Source organism: Aythya ferina (genome assembly GCF_964211825.1).
Source record: "Aythya ferina genome assembly, chromosome: 3".
Lineage (NCBI taxonomy): Eukaryota > Metazoa > Chordata > Aves > Anseriformes > Anatidae > Aythya > Aythya ferina.
This window is the reverse complement of record NC_140298.1, coordinates 61,146,684-61,154,953: the sequence shown is the minus strand read 5'-3', so window position 1 is coordinate 61,154,953 and position 8,270 is coordinate 61,146,684.

Here is an 8,270-nt window from a genome sequence, read left to right as displayed (position 1 = left end):
GCAGCACTACCTATCTCTTGCATGCTATTGAAAGCTGAGGCGTCTGATGGAATGAACACTACTAAGAGTTGGAAAGAAAAGAGGTTTGTAAGAGATTGTAGAAACTCTGGCCTGTAAGTGTACAAGTTCACAGTGATGGTATTGAATATGCAGAACTTTGGAGAGAGGCCTGGGGGTCATGCTCAAAATAGACCCCGTCTCAAGTCGCAACAGTAAACCCGAAGTGGTATGTTTCCAATTTCCAAGATAAGTATCTTATCTGTGGTTATAAGCCTGAAAGTCTTGAACGCTTAGTATACACAACGGCCATTCAGTCCCAAGTGGAAGGAAAAACTTTCAGCTTTCACATTTTGGACTTACTGTGGTACCAGAAAAATCTAACAGCATGTATTCCTCACCGCCAAACTATGTATTGCACGACTACTAATGAGTGATGCAAATACTAGTAACAACTGTACAAAAGCCTACGTACTCTCTAAATCACTTAATTTCTCTGTGCAAGCTAGAGTAATATCTCTTCTGGATAGCTCTTTCAGTTGTATATTGCCCTATTTGTAGTTATTTTCACTTATGGGTAAACCACAGTAGCCAAGTTCATATTCATAGTCTGTCATTGTTCTAGCTTGCTGTATTGTTTCCTCTTTGTCCAGAGGGTTTTCTGAATTGAGGCCAGGCCAGGATGGGAGGAGAAACAGAGAACATGCATTTCTTGCTTATACAAAAGATTAGCGCTCAGAGAGGGTAGAGTAAGCATCGTTTGTTTTGTTCTCATCAGGATCAAGTGGAAAGGAGCCTGCCCTTCAGCTGTCCTGCTCTGAAGAGGACTTGTGTAAAGGTCTCCGGGGGCCTTATGTAAGGGAGGACTCCTGTCTTTAGTCGTGGTTCAGAGGCTGTTAATTGCTAAGCTTACACCTAAGGTACCAAAGGAGGAGTTACTAGAAGGAAAGACCGCAAGCAGCAGTGAATGAAGGAGGGATTCTCCTTTTTTTCCTCTTTGACAGCAATAAGAATATGATGGCAGCTACTGAGGCAAGTGTATCAGTGGCCTGAAGAAGAGGTACAAAGACCAGGTACAAAGCTGTGATGTTCATCCAGTCTTTGAATCCTGACAGAAGCTACAGTGTGGTAAGTAGAACTTATGGAAGAGAATAACAGCTGCCTCAAAATGGTAGGAGTGACAGAGACTCTACAGAGAAGAATGGCTTTTCGGGTACTCATTTTCTCCATGGACTTGGGGGGTAGACTACAAGACAGTAACAAAAAAGGGAATATAAGACAGAGGAGACTGGCTATTGCAGGGGAAGTACGGTCAAGGAATGGACTTGTTACACTGTAAAATACACAGAAGAGACAAACAGAAGAGGCAGAAGACCGTGGAGGGGGAAGGTACAATGAAATCCCATGGGGGAGTGGGTTGAGAAGAGTCCATGGAAGAAAAAGGGGATGGAGACTGTTGGAAAGAACAGAGTAAAGATGGAATACTGAAAAGGGAAGAACCTGAGTTTTGCACTGGTACAAAGATGGAATTTCTTGTTAAGAGGAATCGACAGGCTTATTACTAGGGTGTGCCAGAAATAAAGATTTAAAATAAGGACTTGTAAAGATTCTTCATCATCAAAAATTCATTTGGGATTCAGATATGCTCTTCCCCACTCTTGCCACTTCCTTGACCGAGTCAATATATGCACAGTGTGGTGTTTTCCTGGCTCCGTGTTTCAGTTATTGCATCTCAGATAAACCCATCACCAAGAAGAGGCATGCCTTATGGCTTTTCAGGTACTTTGGTTGTATGTTTTGGGGTTCCTGATCTAAGCTCTCCTGCATGTAGATTATGTACTGATCAGTGTTTTGAAATAGCTTTAAAAAAGGAATCAAGTTGTGTAATATCATAGAATCATTAGGGTTGGAGGAGACCTCCAAGCCCATCTGGTCTAACCATCCCCTACCACCAATGTCACCCACTAACCCACGTCCCCAAGCACCACATCCAGCCTCTCCTTCAACACCCCCAGGCATGGTGACACCACCATCTCCCTGGGCAGCCATTCCAATGCCTGCCAGCTCTTCCTGAGAAGAAATGTCTCCCCATTTCCAACCTGAATGTCCCACTATTGGTTTTAAAATGCTGGAAGAAGAAAAAGCCAAGTGAACAGGAGTACCAGAGGTGAAGACAATGGACGTCAAGGAGAGAAAGTTGTTTTACACAAAATAGCAATGAGAGTGCTTCTTAGATTGTACGTAGCTGACACTTGAGAGGAGAACTGTCAACTTTCCTAGGGAGAATGTCATATTGGCAAGGAACAACTACGATGTCTGTCTGTCACTGGAGCCCAGGAAACAACATTGGAGTGATTAAAACTGATTCTTAAACTAGGTCCTTTAGGGATACCAGAAGATAGGACAGACTAGAAATTGGGACAGGAGCACAAATAATAAGACATGATGTTTTGGAGGTAGAAGAAATTGTTAGAGGAATAGAATTTGCAGTGTGATAGGTGTTAAAGAAAGAAGCCATGATAAAAAAATATATATATAAAGTCAAACTTGTTTGAATCATGGTTGGGGGAAGTTGGCAAAGACCTTCTGTTAGTATGAAGATGTGCCAGAGATGTTTCAGTTCAAGTCTGGAGATGAATAGTTTTCATGAGATTAATAGGAAAAATACCTACCTGGAGCAAAAGTAGGTTGATAACTAAAGTTCTTAATTTCAAAGGTCAGACTTTGAGAAATGAAGGGAATGAGTTAAGGATGACAACTGCATTTAGGTGGTTGAGGACTTGCGTGTGGAGAAGGCTTGGCATCTGTCAAGTCCCTGCAAAGCAGCATCTGCAATTCGTATCTCAAACAAGAGGGATGGCTGCTCCCAGCTGGATAAATAGCCACTTCAGAAGAGTTATTGGAAACAATCAAAAGCTTGAAGGGAATGGAACAAAATTATTGCTTAAAAATATGAAGAAGGGCAAGAATAAAGTGAGAATTGTCAGAAGCCCAGCTGAGTTTTCTTACAAAGGAAATTAAAGCAGGGGCTAATGAGAAAGAAGATATGGAAATGAATTTTTCCACATTTGAGATGAAAGCAAAAAACCTATCGCATACCCATCTGAAACATCAGAAGATATTTATTCAGCCAGAAACTGCCATTAATGATGTAGGTACAAAAATACGAGCTGTAATAATGAAATTTGCTGATGACGTGAAATAGTGAGACATTTTCAATAAGAGAGCAATCAAGACTGGATGACCTTGAAAACCTAAATAATAGTATGGGATTAATTTTAATAACACAAGGTACAAGGAGACTGATAGCAATACTTTCTGCAAAGGGAAAACTGATCAGTTGGGTATGACTGGATAGAAAGTGCTCATTGTGTTAGTTGAGAATGACTAAGTCATAGATATGATCCATGTGAAAAGAAAAACAATCCCCCTCAAAAAAAAAAAACAACAAAACAAAACAAACAACCTCCACCAAAGCTAAAATCATACGAGATGATGGGCCACATATTTCCATTAGATATTGCAGATAAAAATAAAACAAAAACGTTGGTCTCATCTCATGCGAAACAGTTTGTGCAATTGTGGTCAATATTGTTCAGAAAAGATTAGATTGCACTGCAGGAGGTGCAGAGAAGGACTCTGAGGATGACAAGTAGAATGGAGAATGCGTTTTGTGGGAGAAGAATAAAAACAGTTCTTTTGGCTCACTGAAATAAAAGGTGAAAAGTATGATTTTCGTCTGGGAATACTAAGCCATTAGGACAAAAGGCTTTTCAAGCAAAGGATGGTACTGGGTGAAGAAAACTTGCCGTTAAGTTCTGAATGCGTTGGAACAGACATAACTATCATGTTAGACAATACACACTGCTGTTTCCAAGGAGCTTAATGTGATCCTCCACAGTGTTATAAAGGAAACTTTGTGAAAGAGTCAAAAGGCAGATCTGCGCAAGGCAGCAATGTAAAGGATCTGATGATGAGAATCGATTGCAAATAAATTCCAAAAGGGGAACAAAACTCATCCCTTGTATTCACATCTTCCTTACTGCTGCCGGCTGGGGCTGTTTTCACCTGTATTCAAAATCACCTGTGTAGGTTTGTGTATTTCTCAGTGATCAAAGCAGCCTAAAAGTCCCTCAGGAGGAAGAAAATAAGTGTGCAGAGTCTGGTCTGTAGGTTGTCTCCAGCATGAGCTGAGAAAGGAGAAAGAGGATGTTGCAAAACCTTTCAGATTGCCTGGAGAGTCCAACTTTCCAGAGGGAGCAAATTATTGATGAGAGAGGACAGCGCATGCAAAAAGCACAGCTGGACGGAGCTGTTTTCTCAAAAGGGAACCTCTCAAAACAGTTTCGGAGCTGTGTGAGAAGAAGGGGAGTGGTTATGTTCGCATTTTAAGTAATGTAATAGAAACTGCAGTACTGTTACCTGGAATTAAAGGTGCCTTTCTAGCTTTCCATTGTCTTTTCTGTTTATCATTGCTCACTAACTGATGCACACTGCCTGCATGCTCAATAGGTGCTTGCTGATCTAATGAATCTAACAGAGTTCTAGCTGTACTTGAAGAAATTACTGAAAGAAAGAAACGGTGTCGGAGACTGGTGTGTTTTCCCATCATTGCATGCTCCTTCGTTCCCTTTGCTATTTTGCAAAATAAACATTTAAATTAAGCAGGCTCCACAGAAACGCCTTTTTTTCTTCTTCTTCTTCTTTTTTTTTTTTTTCTTTTACTTTTTTTTTTTTCTTTTTTCTTTTCTTTTTTCTTTTTTCTTTCTAATCGTTGTCTGTAAGAAGTGGATCTTTTTTCATGAGCACAGGAACAAAAGCTTCGCTGAGCATCAGGATGCGGCAGCTCTTGTGAACAACTTCGGGGAGGAGGAGTGAATGGGGAGTTTGAAATAATGACTGCCAATATCCTGCTGAAGGTAAAGGAAGCCTTTGCTGGCAGGTGTGAGGTCAATTAAAAGGTGTGACAGGTGTGAGGTCAATTACAAGAAGGTTTATTTCGTTATTTTGGTCTGCTTTTTGTATTCCTGACTTTGCAATTTAGCTCTTTTTTAATCAGCTTAGTACCTAGTGGTACACTACACAGCTCTTTGCTGTCATAAGGCATAAAAACGCTTCTCGAAAGAGCATTTTACAGCAACGTTTGTATTTTAAGGAAGACTATTTCTTTGATTTTTTTTTTTTTCCAGCAAATTAATAAGTGAAAGTCTCTGGTGTAGTACAGATCCAAATGTCAACAGAAGGAAAAAAGAGGTACAGCCTGCAAAGGGCAGGAAGAGGAGGCAGAGGGATGGATTTTAAACAAGGGTAGTATAAATGCCCTGTAATCCCTTACCATTCTCTTACTGATGATGAAGTACGTGTACTGCCTGTTACAGCAATATTGATTGCAATCAGATGATAAAACCATTGCACAGAGAAAGAAACCACTGCAGTGAAAATGAAAAGATGGAAATGTAATGAATTCTTGATTCAGAAATGATTTATTGGAATCAAATGAAAAAGTCATTCTTAGAGCTGAGAGGTAGTCATGGGAATAACAAAATGCTGAAAGAATATAGCCATTTTTAAATAAAATTCATTTCAAACTATGTATTTATCTTCAACAGCCATCCCACACTTTTCATCAACATTCCTTATGCTGCAAATTTTCCTCTCACAGCCTTAGCTTTACTTACAATTAATCCATTGGTATTATAGTGATGGAGATTCTTGCTGGAATGCATTAACTTCCTCCTTTAAATCCCCCCTGAGGCAAACCACTTGAAAAATATTTCCTTTGTCTAGGACACACAGTTTAGTAGCTCTCTTCTTACGGGGAGATAGCAGTTCTTTTGCAGTGATTTATGCATGCTATTCAAATACAAAAACTGCATTAAATTATGTTACATTAAAAGATCTGAGACACGCATGCCATTACTTAGGCACAGTTGCAGGAGGAAAAATGTAGGGCTGATCCTGTTGCCGCTCAAGCTCACAGAAACATTGAATGATTGAGACACGAGCTTACTGGGAGTTGAGTAACTTTTACCTCCAGAGGCCAAACAATTATCTTTCAGACTCAGTGATGACCTGTGATGTACACAAATACACCTTTAGTATTTTTAGTAGTCATACATACGAGGTTGCTGCGTGCTCTTTTGGAAGATTTAGGATCAGGACTTCGGGAAGGAGGATTTCACAGTCTCTGAAGTAGCCTGGTTTAGTGCTTAGCAATTCTGCTTGAATGTGTTGAATACCCAACTTAAACCTCGGCTGCAAATTGATCTGATCTTTGTCCTGCCTTTAGTTGTCCCCATGGAACAATGGCCGCCAAATCTTTTATGGCTGCTATCTACACTTTGAAGTGCTTCTACAGTGCTCCACCTTGATCTCATCATTTCCAAGTTTCCTGCTTTATTCCTAAATTCCTCCGGCTGTCCTCGCAGTTAGTATTTCCCAAGCTTTCCTTGCAGTTGTACGCCCTCCTTGGAAGTGGGTTGTCCCCCTGTGGGTTGTCGTTACCCTCCCCAGGGTGCAGTGACCAGTTCTGGACAAAGTACTGCTCCTGCTGGGACTTCGCCAGAGCTGAGTAAAGTGGAGTGATTACTTTTTGTGTCACACATTACATTGTCGATGCTTTAGTTTCTGATCTCCCACGTTGTTTTCTGCCTACACAGCCATTTCCTATTCTATATTTAATTTTTGTTCCTCGTTAGATTTCTTTTTGCAGAGTGGACCACTTTGTAATTGCCTGGCTTATATCTAGTCTGGTCGGTTTTAAGCTGCTTCTTGAATTTCTGGGGCTTGTTTTCAGTGCTCTTTCCATCCTTCAAAGCACTTTGCACTTTTTCCCAACCTGATGTCATCACCAAACCATGGAAGCACACCCATGGTCCGTCATCCAAGGTGTACATGGAAGTGGTGAATAAAGCTGGCCCCAGGACAAACACCTGGGGCTGTCCTCTGGAGAAACCTTCCCAGATTGACAGCAAACCACCCGTTACTGCACTCGGAGAAGATTTTTTCATATGTTGCACCTACTGATTGCCTGTGAACATGCTGCCTCTCAGCAGACTGAGGAAGATGCTGTGCGGAACAGCGTCAAAAGCTCGTCATTGTCAAGATGCATCATATCTGCTACTTCCCACTTATTTGCTAGGGCAATTATCCTGTCAGAGAAAGAGCTTAGCTTCAACTGATATAATTCTTTTCTTGACAAACTCATTTCAACTATTTTTTTTTTAAATGATTATCATCATCTTCCAGGTATTTACAAATTTTGTAATACTTTGTTTTGTTTCAAGGAGTAAAAGTCAGATTGACAGGTGTAAAATGCTCTGAGTCCTCCATCCTCTCTTTTAAAAGTAAGTATTGGATTTCTACTTTTCTAGGGTTCTATCCTTTCTTGCTTACTCTTATTTCTTGAAAATGATCATTAACAGTGCAAAGATTACTGCAGAGAGTTCTCTGAACACTTACTTGGAATTTTGTCATAGCCTGCTAACTTAAGCACTGATAACATTTTTTTTTCTTTCCTCTTTCCAGCATCACGGGATCAAGGCTGGGCTGTCTAAGCTTATACTCAATGATTCTGATGCGATTGGCCTGATTCTCGAGTGTGTGTGGTTAGTGTCAAAAAAATTGTGGTAATCAGCAAAGCATGTGTGCTTGTGTACACCCCTGCTCAGCCGGCTTGTAAGTACGTGATTAAGTGCTGCTGAAATCCCTGGGACTTACTACATTAGTGAAGTTAATGAGACTTCACACCAGTAACTGCTCTGCAAACAATCACAGGCTGCTAAACTAGGGACCTGGTGTGATCCCATGCCCTAGGTCATGTTTGAATGTCTTCTTGTTGGAAACTATTTCTCTGCTTGCCCAGATGAAAGGAAAGAGTGTGTCAGTGGGGAAAGAGAGCAGAGGTGAGCACAGTCCCAGGTGAGTGCAAGCCAGTTGTGTGCAGAGGTGTTAAATTAGGGTGTGCATCTGCCTACCCTCAAACACTGCATCTGTGCTTCAGGCCTTGAGCAGATGGATGTGACGAGCTCCATGCCAGATGGGGAAGCACGTGCAGAGGCACCCATGTGGCGCTGGCTCCACGTATAGACATGATATAGATGCACCAGGACATCTCTGTGCCTCTGACGATAAGCCTTGCGTCACAGCTGAGCTTAGTAATTCCAGGTGGGCATCATGCTGCTGTGCCTGCTTCTTTTGGGACCAAGCTGGCATGTTTGTATGGGCACACCACTCTAGTGGACGTGCTGATGCAGTTCAGTGCTGGCCGGATG